General features: G+C 37.7%; 1 protein-coding gene across 1 annotated transcript in view; it reads right to left on the reverse strand.

Moving 5' to 3' along the window:
* insyn1 (inhibitory synaptic factor 1) overlaps positions 1-12,462 on the reverse strand; it is a 90,725-nt gene that overhangs the window by 26,127 nt on the left and 52,136 nt on the right. The window lies entirely within an intron of this gene.

Below are 12,462 nucleotides of genomic sequence, written 5' to 3' on the forward strand. Positions count from 1 at the left end.
GTTGTGGCTCCACAGTAGAATTACATTTTTAGGTAAAATAAAATAATCCTCCTTTGCAGTAAAATAAAGCTCTGCTGGTCATTCTAACACAGTTTGAACAGTAAATCGTCTTAAACACTGGAGTTAAATGTATCTCTGCTAATTCACCCTTTAACCCTGAAGGTTGGCACACTGACTGCTGGTCACCATAGCAGCACAGACAACAATCTTACCTAGCTAGTAGCTAACAAAAAGGCAAAGAGAAAGATTTAAGACAAACATAGATAATTTGGAGACGAATGGACTTACTTGCATTTATAATCACTCCAGCTGTTTTCCTGATACATTTAATCTGCAACGAGAAACAGTCAAACACTAAAAAGTCACAAAGCTGAAGTCAGTTTCTCATTCGCCAGCTTCCTATGCGAATTTTCCCATTCCACCTTAAAATGTGCAGCAGGTACATTCTGGTGTCTCAGGTACCATTTAAGGTGGAACAGGTAAATTCAAACAAGAAGCTGATGAATGAGAAACTTTGATGAGAGACTTTAGCTTTGTGACTTTTTAGTGTTTGACAGTTTCTCGTTGCAGTCGCTATCTTTCCAGGCTAGCTGTTTTTAGCAGCTGGCTAACTTGAAGCAGCGCACAGTCACTCACACAACGCGGAGAACTGATGATACTGTAGATCAAACACGACACAAAAGCACCGCTTTCTGTTTGAACATACCTAAAAGGAGGACTTGGTTTGTCTGGTGTTGATATTTTGCGGTTCACCCCTTAAACTACTACAATAGTATAGAGAAATCCAGTCGTCGCTAGCTGGTGTCTGAATACTGTGGTGTCATTTGTAACGGGGTAGCCGAGCGCTCGGCACCAGCTAAAAATAATCTGTTTTCTTTCTTAAATTATGACTATTACAAAATAGCCATGCTTTTCCAGCTGGCAAAAACAGCTCACCAGACACTTTCTCCCACTCTCCCATGACAGATTTGTGAAATGTTCCATTGTTTGGCGAGTGTTCGTCATGTTCTGAACATAAAGGATAGTTTAAAACACGATACCGTTATTGAACGATATGAATTTTGTTTATCGTGATAACATTTTTTGGCCATATCGCCCAGCTCTAGCTACTAGTTAGGTAAGATTGTTGTCTGTGTGAAAAGTCACAGTCCATCTTACAATAAAATAAGACCTGTGCATCTTTTATACAGTAACAGAAAATACAGTAACACAGAAAACTCTAATTCTAGATGAAATGTGTCACTCTGGCTGATACGGACAGGCACACATCGCAACTCCCTGAGCAGCTGAAGGGAACATTGTAAAATTCTCAGAAAAGATACCTGGCAAAATCCTTGTTTTGACACGATTTGACAAAGGATTCGACTACATATCTATTAAATACAACTGGATGTTAAGTTGCATGCAATGTATTCTATCATGTCTAACCCTGAACCTAACCGTAAACCTAACTTCAACAAAAATCCTAAGTCTAATCCTCAAATGTGACCAGCAGATAAACTCAAAAGCTATTGATAAAAAATGTAAAATGCAATGTAGAATGCAGTGTAATTGATTGTGTAATTCACTATATAATTTCATACAAATGCATAATCACATTTGAATTATATGGCAAAATGACAGTAATAACTCTCAACTTCTAAGAGTTAGTAGTCACATAAGCAGAAGCCTCTTTCAGCTAGCACTGCTTGCAGAGTAGGCTGTGTAAACAGGCTATGGTTATCTCTTGGCAGCTACAAATACCTATGATAGTATGCAAATTATGAAGCTGATATTATACTAAATAAAACTACAGAACATTTTTAAAGAAAATATGTTCAAATATAAGTATATCTTCCAGATGCTTTTACTAATATTTAATTCAGAGTCATGTCCACATGCCTGGGGCCCTGGGCCGCAGCCCTTGAAGCCCACTGGGTTAATTTGGCCTTGCCCGCTGCATTCTGACTAATCAACCTACTGAAGGACCAGAATTCACACGCTCAAACATAACTTGCACTCACAGGCAATGCTAAACGTGCATACAACACGCAAGAATTGTGTCCTATTCATGTACATATATACATATATATATATATATATGATAATTGTGTCCTATTCATGTACATATATACATATATATATGAATGCAATTACAGACTAGTTCATCTGTTTCTCTGCATACTTTGTTAGCCCGCTTTTACAATGTTCTTTACCTGGTCAGGACCCCCATGGACCCTCACAGAACAGGTATTATTCGGATGGTGGATCATTCTCAGCACCGCAGTGACTTGGCATGGTGGTGGCATGTTAGTGTGTGTTGCACTGGTATGAGTGGATCAGACATAGCAGCGCTGCTGGAGTGACACCTCAGTGCCAAAGCTGGACTGAGAATAGTCCACGAACCAAAACCATCCAGCCAACAGCGTCCTGTGGGCAGCATCCTATGACCACTGATGAAGGACTAGAAGATAATCAACACAAACTGTGCAGCAGCAGATGAGCTACTGTCTCTGACTTTACATCTACAAGGTGGACCAACAAGGTAAGAGTATCTAACAGAGTGGACAGTGAGTGGATACAGTGTTTAAAAACTCCAGCAGCACTGCTGTGTTTTTGCTATTATGACAGTTTGTAGATCAAGCCATGCTAGATATAAGCATCAGGTTGCTAACCACCATACAGTATATCACAAATTATGACACACGTGTGGCAAAACACCCATACTTTTAAAGGGTAATAGCACCAATTTTTAAAAATTTCTGCATAATTCAACAATTGAGATGTAAAAGCCATTCAGAGTGGTTTGATATGAAATGATGTATTGTGGAGAAACTTATCAACTTCAGTTCCTTTACAGTGGTTGTGGTAGGAGTTTTCTGCATCTATCTAAAATGACCAGTTAGCCTACATGTTTTATATGTTGTATAAGTAATAATAGTAATTGATTATGGTAAAATAGTAGTAAATTTGAAAAAAAGTCCAAAACCTTATCTCCGAAAATAACGTCTCAGGCATCAGGTAATATATGTGTAACCATTTCATGTAATAACATTATATGAGGGAACTTTTAGAGCCATTAAACACTTCAGACGTCTGGTTCCTATCACCACCACCGTGAACAACTGTGATTTGATAATTTCTCTAGAATGGAGCATTTCACACCAAACCACTCTGAATGACTTTGCTTACATCTTAATGATGTAATAATACCAAAGTATTGAAAAATCTGTGGAATTCCCCTTTAAAAGTTAATCTAGTCATTGTTTCAGTTCTAATTCAGTGTACTGGAGCACTGAAGCAACTGAAAAATTGTGTCACTGTCCAGTTACTTACACACTGCACTATGTGTCTGGCTGCTGGGGGTCTGTGTGTGACTGTGCATGTGTGTGTGTGTGTTTTCTGTGCTGGACTGTGTGTGTGTGTGCTGGTCCTCTTTAAATAGCTCCTGATTCTAATCTGCAGACAGCAGCACACTCCTGACAGCTTCAGCCTGCGTGCCTCCTCCTCCCACTGCATGACACATTCTTTATTTATTTCTCTCCTTCTCGCTTTCTCTCTCTCTCTCTGTGTGTATATATCTCTCTCTGGTTCTCTCTCTCTCTCATTCCGTCTCGTTCTGTATCTCTCTCTCTCTCTCTCTGCTCTGGTATTCTGTCCGTGCTGCTCCGGCCCCTGAAGCCGTTGTCACTTCTATTCTGCTTCTGTGTCTGAAAAAACCCAATGGATTTACAGGCTTACTGTTGACTCTCTCTCTCCCTCCTTCTCCCTTTCTCTCTCTCTCTCTCTCTACCTCCTCATGTTTCCTGCTCCCTCACTCTCTCTTTCTCCGCCACATGCTCTTCCATTTTTCACGCTCTCCTCTCAGTCTGGTGACACTGTCCTTATTCTCATTATGGTCTCTGTGCTGCCGATGTTTTAGCTCGCTGGAGCAAGTGCCACTATCAAGTCCCGGATGGATTTCTTCTGGGTCTGGGTGTCTGTGTCTCTGTGTCTCTGTATCTGTGTGTCTCGGTGTGTTTGCGTGTGTGTGTGCGCAGTGTGTCTACGTGTAAGTGTGTGTTGTGTGTCTACTGAATGTTTTTCACTTTCAAGCACAATACAGTGAGAAGAGAGATCAAAGGTGAAGAGCTTTTGTGAACAGCGTACACTTACGGAGTCAGTAATGTTTGCATATGTACGTGTTTAAGGGTTTATCTGATGTGTATGCATGTTGTATGTGTGTATTTGTTTTCATATATTTTCAGGACAATAATAAAGAGATTACCAACCAGACAAAAGTGACAAATCTACAATGTGAGAATCAAAACAAAAACTTCATTCATTTATTGAAGCTGAAAGCACAAAAAATATGTAATTTTTGGAGCAGGATTAGGCTTTCTAAATTCTTATTCATATATATATATATATATATATATATATATATATATATATATATATATATATATATATAAAATAACATAAGAAAAAGAAAAAAAACACTTCATTTACTCAATATATTTACAATTCTTTCCAGTTTTTCAGGTTTTGGTGCTCTTGCACGGTTGTTAGGAGTCCAGTTTTCTCTATAGCTTTCGCCATTTTTTTTAACTCCAGTTTTGGGTACTCATTTATTATTTTTTTCTATCCTTTGACTTTCCTTTTCCTTATGCAAGTGGGTTATCTTCCAACTAATCTCTTCAGAAATATTTCCTATTATTTATAGGTGCTATATATAATAGTGTGTATACATGGAACATATTTATGACCCCATGTACTCACAAGATATAATAATGTGTGTGGGTGTGTGTGCGTGCGTGTGCGCGTGTGTGTGTGCGCGCACAGTGTACCATTTTTCACAACATAATGAGAACTGAGATCAGAGCTGAACATCATTCCACAGAGTGACTCCTTTACCCACTTTCAGCAGTAGTTATGGAGCTCCTGAACCCAGCCCTGTGCTGACAGCTGATAGAACGAACAGCTAACGCACTGTGTCTCAGCTGAGCGCTGCGCAAACCAGCTCTCCACAGCAGCCTGTGACTCAGGCAGGCCTAATTTAGCCCGTATTAGCTAAACACGCAGCGTTTACACAAGGATAAATGTCTCATCCAGAGAAGAAGCCCTTCATCACAACAACAAATAACAAACAATACAGAAACAGGAATGCTGGAGAGTTGAAGATCATTTCACTCAGATGTCTGTACCTTTGGCCCCGCTGCTTTCATACGGTAATAAGAAGTAAAAGTGGCCTCACACTGGGGGAAATAGTGTCATCAAATGATAACAGTTGAAAGACTGCGTAAATATATACATTACCATTCAAAGGTTTGTACACAGCGATCATACTGTTGCATTAATAGTTATTAGTAATAGTAATAAAATGACTGTAGATTTAAATATTACAGACTAAGAAATAAGTGCGGAGGTGTTTGTTACATGTATCTGCAAACCTCTGAACAATGATTTCAAAGCTTTGAGTAGTAGCAGTGGTCTGGCTACTCAGGGGCAATTGCATTGCGTCCCCTTGAGTAGTCTGCCCACTGCTACTATTTAAGAAGCCTGCAACAACTGGGCCCCTTAAAATCTTTATTGGGCCCCTCGTAGTTGCACAAGTTGTACTTGTGACTCACAGAAATATCCAGTTATTTAACAACATACTTCACCAGTTAGCTTCCATTAACACTATAGAACTGATATCGATTAATCTCCTTCTTATTCATGAGGCACCTCATCCATGAGCTGTTTTCAAAGAGATCTGTCACAACTTACTTATTATTTATAATTCTAAAACCTTAAAAGATCAAAACATGTCAAAATAAGTATTTTATCAAGATGTAGGTTACACAGTAAGGGCTCGGGAATCTACATAATCTTATTTGTTCAGTGGCATGTCGGTTAAATATGGTGTGTAATTATTGCAATCCAGATCGGTAGACTAATGTAAACATTTAGGTTAATGTTAGATGCTAGTTGGAGGATTAGCATGCACATCAACAATAGTAAATAAGACGTAACAATAGTAAATAAGTTACATTGCGTTTTTCAGCATTGGAAGTTATGCAGTGCAAAATAATACATTACAGTAATGTAATCACTTTTTTTCTGTAACAAAATAGTTACAGTTTATATTCTTGTCACAGATATTGACCTAATATGGATTGTATTATTTTTGTTATTCATATGACTTTAATAGAACAAATTTAGTAAAACATGATCAGCAGAGGTGCTATGATTGGGCCCAGCAGGCCTAGGCCCACCCATTTTTATTACTGGCCCAATCAAATTTAAGTTCACTTTCAATATTAAAATCTTATGCATACATGAATCTAAACACAAATGAAAAAAGGTTAACAATGAAAATGAAAAAAGGTTCTTAAATTCATTTTTGACAAAAAAAAAAATCCAAGTTAAACCAATAATCATAACTACGAGGTGCTTGTTAAGCATCACTCCTTCCTGAGCCACCAACAACCCTCAAATTCCCAGCTACAGTTTTGAGCACTGAATCGAGGAGCTTTTCATCACTCTGACGCAAGAGCTATGAGTTTATTAGCAGTGAAGGTATCAGCATTTGGGTGGTAAATGAGGGTACAATGGTTATGTGGATTTAAGGATTGGAAATGGAAGCACACAGCTTGTTTTAAGCATGAAAGTAGCTGAGTGCACCATATAACTATTTCAAATCTGAACATGGCACAGTTATCAGCCATCTCATTAACACTGACAACATAAATGCCAGAAACCACCAGCATATTAAGATGATGTTGGTCATTATTGCAAGATAGCAAGACAAGAGTTTTTCAGTCATGGGCTCCAGAATTTATGTGCACTGTTTGACTAATAAGCCCGTGTCTTGCACTTTTTCCTTCTCCAGTGTTTGAAGAATGCTTATTAAACATCTCAGTTATGGCTATGCTTAATTTTTGTGGCCCCCTGACAGCAGTTAAATTCAAATTCGCACCACCTGCAAATTTGTTGGGCCCATTGAAAATTGCAATCCTGGCGCTGCTGCTGCATGCAGTGCATTTAAATAGTACATTTCCTCTGTATAGATTATCCATTCCTGTCCTTGTATGTCATTTGAATAAAGCAGTGCAGCGCAAGCACAGACGATACTGTAAACTCACCAAACATGTGCTGAAGCATTTAATCAAGCTTATGTGAAACTGATGAATAGAGATCCTCATGGTGAAGAGGAGAGGGGTCCTAAACAGACCAGACTCTGATTAATTCAGGATCAGGTCTGTACGCTTTATATTTTGTTCATAAAGATTTGATTTGGAGGCAGTTTCTAGTTTTTCGGTTTTCAAACAGTATCAGCCATTCAGCCATTTTTTTCTGTAGCAAAGTAGTTACAGTTTATATTCTTGTCACAGTTATTGACCTGATACAGATTGTGTTATTTTTGTTACTCATATGACTTTAATAGAACAAATTTAATAACGCATGATCAGCGGAGGTGCTATGACTGGGCCCAGAAGGCCTAGGCCCACTCATTTTTATTATTGGCCCACTCAAAAGTTAAGTTTACTTTCAATATTAAAATTGTATGAATATATGAATCTAAAAACAAATGAAAAAAGGTTAACAGCTAAAAATTAACAGTAATTCAAACAGTATCAGCCGTTCATAGTTTTAATTAGCATAACTGGTTGTGTTTTAGAGAGTAAAGTAGATGTAAAGTAATGAGTAGTGAGTACTTTTTCTTTGTACATTTTTAAGCCCATTATAGATTGAGAGAATTTATTAGTAGCTACTTTTTTTAGTAACTTCAACACTGGCTATTATTATTATTATTATTATTGTTGTTGTTGTTGTTGTTGTTGTTGTTGTTGTTGTTGTTGATGTTCAATTCAGTGAAAACAAAACACAAGGGATGGCTTGTTCTGAAAAAAAAATGTGGGGAGCTACCTGGCTATCAATTAGAATGCTGATACCATTTTTTTTTGTTTGTTTGTTTTTTCAACTGGACCCCAAAAGGTAAATGAGGGAAAAAAGGTTCACTTTCAATATAAAAATATTACAAGTATATAAGTCTAAACATGAATGGAAAAAATATTCATAAAACACATAAAACTGTATCTTAATTTTTGGCATCCAATCAATCAAAATCCAAAAAAGCTAAACCAAGAATCATAACTGTAAGGTGGCCGGTCCTCAAAGAGTAAATGAGGAAAAAAAACAAACAAAAAAAAATCCTCTGCTACTGAAAGCTGGTATAGCATGCTTATTGTTAGCCAGTTAGCCCCCGCCAATGGGGAGACCCACCCCTTATCGGTTAAAGCTGGTGTAACATGCTAAATGTTTTTTTCCTACAGTAGTGAAACATAATTGTAAGGAAGAAAAAAACTATTAATGGGTGAAAAATTAATGCTAAAAATAATTTTTGGCTGTTTTGGTGTACTATATAGGCAGAAGAAATAAAAAAAAATGCTGATCTAGACTCAAGAATGCACACTTTAATTTATTTATTTTTTCCGTTATCTTCCCCTTCAGGACTTCTGCAGCATATGTTTGTTCAATTATATTTCTATTTTTTTGTATTATGTTATGGCTATTCTACATTTTAGGTGTTAAAATTAGTAATAACTGTAATAAATAACAGCACTGAATCTGGGTGTATGAGCGAGTGTGAGATATGAAGAGTATGCGAGTGTGTCCCAGATTTGAGAGAAGCTGACCTTTCCCTGACACTCGGAGGTGTGTTAGGCCGGGAAGTTGCTCTAAGCACAGTCTCTAATCTTATTGAATAACACTGTATTCATAACAACAGGACACACATGCACAGTCTCAAAGCCCAACGCTTGAGCTCTTCCATTATCCTCGTCCTTCTGAATCATGTAATTCCTCAAACACAGCGAGCATTTTTCACTGCCCTCAAGGAAAACTGGTAATATTTAAACACGCCCGACCATCTGCATCCACCACCGCTATATATATCTCTGCTCCATCTTCCAGCATTAATTTAGAATATATTACACAGCAGAGTGGATGAGTAGAGTTCATGTAGTGTAGTGCATGTGAGCAGTAACACTGTACCGAAGGTGAAATCCATTTCTGAGAGTTATTCTCCGTCCCCCCATCCCCCCAGTATGCACAATTAATTTAATACAAGCCCCCAACATAAATCCTAGATGATTATTTGGTGTTCAGGAGAGAAGCAGTGAACGTTCTCATCTGCTTCCACACACCAGGCGATAAGGAAATTGTTTGTGTTGTATTATGCAAAGGTTGATGCGTTCTGTACATCAGCCAAGATTCCAGCGAGAGGAGGAGGGAGGAAGGGAGGGAGGGCGTATGGAGGGAACAGATATTAGATTAAAAATGACATAATGCATAATGCTTCGGTTTGATGATGCATCCCAAAAGGCAATTCATTCCATGTTTGCCAATGGTGCATTCGTTTGCTTTTTCAACACTTTAATGAGACTCTGTTCTCCTCTGATGTTGCAAGGTTGAAACACTTTTCTTTTCTCCCCTATTAAGAACCTGTGATGTGGAGCTGCTCTACTATTCATCTGAAGCACACTGCTGTTCTTAATAGAAACGAAAATTTAACAGAAGCTCTAAAACAAGAACCAGCGTTGTGAGGCTTTGGATTTATTAACCTTACATTAACGTATAGCCCTGCAAGTACTGCAGTACTGCAAAAGTCAGAGACCAACCCTCATTTATTGAATTTCCAGTCAAAATGGCCACGAAGTACCAGCTATTAATTTTTCAGCACCAGGAAAATAAAAGCAAAAAACATGTATTTAACAAAATATTACGCAGAAATCATAAAAGCTAAATATAGTGTCGTTTTTTTTTTTTTGTGATTTTCATTCTTTTTTAATAGATTTGCTTTCAGCTTTTAAAGAAATCTGCAGGGATATTTTTCATACCTCCAAAGTTCAGTCTTAGAAGTTGGTGCATTTTCTGGTTCTCATAATCCAAGTAATCTCAAACACGTTCAGTGATGTTGAGGTCTGGGGTGGCCAGTCCATTGTTCTGAGGACAACAGCAGCTTCTTTGTTTGGTTTGGAAAGTTCTCCTTTTTTGTCCATTTCCTTTTCTCAGTAATGGCCACAGAGGCAGCTACACACCTTAAAGACCCATTGTGACCATTTTGGTGCCTTACTAGATCTTACATGGTTGTTTTTTAAAACTCCAATTTGGAAGCTTCTGTTTTTTCCTTTCATTTCCCTTTAATTTTCCCCTTCCTTATGCAAGTGAATTATCTTTTATATCTGGGCTAGATGGATGAAGAACATGTACTTAATGGCTATTTTGGCTGGAAATTAAATAAATAAAGGTAGTCTCTGACCTTTGCACAGTAATGTATCTACTTTCAAACTGCATTATTGCATCAATGTAGTTAAATTAGCAGCTTGGTAAATGTAAGTCATGCACACTTGAGCAAAATTAATTATCAAGTCAATTATCAACCTGCAGATTTCTTACTGCCACTGAGTTGGAGTTTTAACAAGTTCATGTTAGAAGTAAACCAGCTCTGAGTACAGTTTGGAAAAGTACACTTCTGCCTATTATCTCTTTACAATTCCTCCTACCCTTCAAATGAACTGGAAATAAAGCTATTCTAATTAATGTGCAACTGTTACAGCTATAAATTCCTGTTCTCATAATTTGACAGCTTGGTAGAACTTGTTAAGGTTTAGCTTCAGAAATGAATATTACCCAATCTGTAAATTAATTGTGTGTCTCTCAAGTAATATTGATGTTATAGTTTGAAAACTTATGAATATTAATGCTGTCCAAAGTTGGCACAACAAAGTTGACCAAATGAACTTTTTACCCACTGTATATTTTCTAAATGTCTGACACAATAAACAATGCAGTCATTATATATCAAACTTTTCCTTTGAATGATGCAAATGCCTCTGCTTAACCCTTAAATGGCCAGGACCTGCTCGTCGGTTAGTGGGTAGTTACATGGCTATAGCTATGTAGTTACAGCGTTAAGGCTGTTACACACTGGACTACACAAAAGTAAAAATGTTTCAATGTTTTTTTTGGTTTTTTTTTGGCATCAAAACCTATAGACACCAAATGTCACATATTTGAATTCTGCCAAATTGTTTTTGCCGTGATAAAAAAGGGAAGAATAATTATAAGAAGATCCTTTGCCCCTCACAAAATGGCCAAACTGGGACATTGTGCAGGATGCTATCTATTTTGGAAAGGCAAAAACAGAACGGAAAGTTTCTCCACCTCAGTTCAGGAGCTAAAATTTTATGAACTCTTTCACTCACAGCTCAGATCTCTGCAACTCAGTTTGAGCTAATTTTAGAGATGAAGTGCCAATGAGACGAAGCACTAAAGTGGAGAAGTGCAAATAAGATCTCCTTTACTCTCAACAGAATGAGCAAACTGTGACACTGGACTACTGTCCATTTTGGAAAAGTGAAAGTAGCATGTATGTTGGTTAACTCGATGTTTGTAGCCCAGTTTGGGCTTCATCTGAGCTGCTTTCAGAGATTCTGATGCTTTTAGTGTTTGTGAAAATGTTCAAGTTCTGTCTCTGTTATAGAATGGTCGTGGTGTCAATCGTCATTAGAGGCTCAACGTCTACGATTTGATACGTATATCTGTCTAGTTCTATTTCTCTCTGACATGCTGCGGTGCTTTCTTGGGGTTCTGAACAGGCTAGACGGGCGCTTTTATACATTTTACACCACATAGCAGCTCAATGTTTAGACACATTAGGTAAGGGGTGGGTGCCAATCCTTGAATCTCGTTCACTTAAGCAGCAAGTGTAACTGCCATTTTGTAAATATAGTGTAAATACTCATTCTTGGAAGTCTCACTGTGGTCTTAGCATAATTGTAACATTACTCTAATGTGCTTTAAATGGTAAAAGAAACAGAAACCAATTTGTGTCTTGTTCCTTCCTGGTTTGTGCTCCAAACTTCACATTTTAAATAATATATGTTACTGACCCCATTGTCCCCTAGATTTGCCCGTGAGGTCGTAACAATAACAATATAATAAGATCCAATATTTTTGTTATGTTTTGATATTTTATTTCTCACTAAAAATGGATAAAATAGGGGGTGCAATGAGGTCAGGGGTTGCTGGTGGCCCAAGGTATGCGTTAACACATGAATCTTGTCTTTTTTTTTATGTATCTTGAAGATGCACTGTATACATTGCTGGAAATATGTAATTGCATGCAGCGTGTGGAAGAACATTTTACAATGCTGATTGTGTGTCACAATATCAAACTGAAAGTAAGCTCTTTGTGTGGGGAAGCCTGGAGAAGAATTTCTGCTAGACCAGGCTACTGTAAAGCATGGAAGTGGAAACATTTGGGGCTGTTTTTCTTACAATTGTGTTGATCAGCATGTGTTCATTGATGGGATCATGAACTCAGAAGTATACAAAGATATTCTGGATGCAAAGCTGCAGAAGTCTGCAAAGAAACCACTCAGACGATAATAATCTGAAACTCACCAGCTACCTTTCGAAAGAACACATTACCAAAAAGAAAAGAACTGGTCA

Source organism: Colossoma macropomum, unplaced genomic scaffold, assembly GCF_904425465.1.
Source record: "Colossoma macropomum unplaced genomic scaffold, Colossoma_macropomum, whole genome shotgun sequence".
Classification (NCBI taxonomy): Eukaryota; Metazoa; Chordata; class Actinopteri; order Characiformes; family Serrasalmidae; genus Colossoma; species Colossoma macropomum.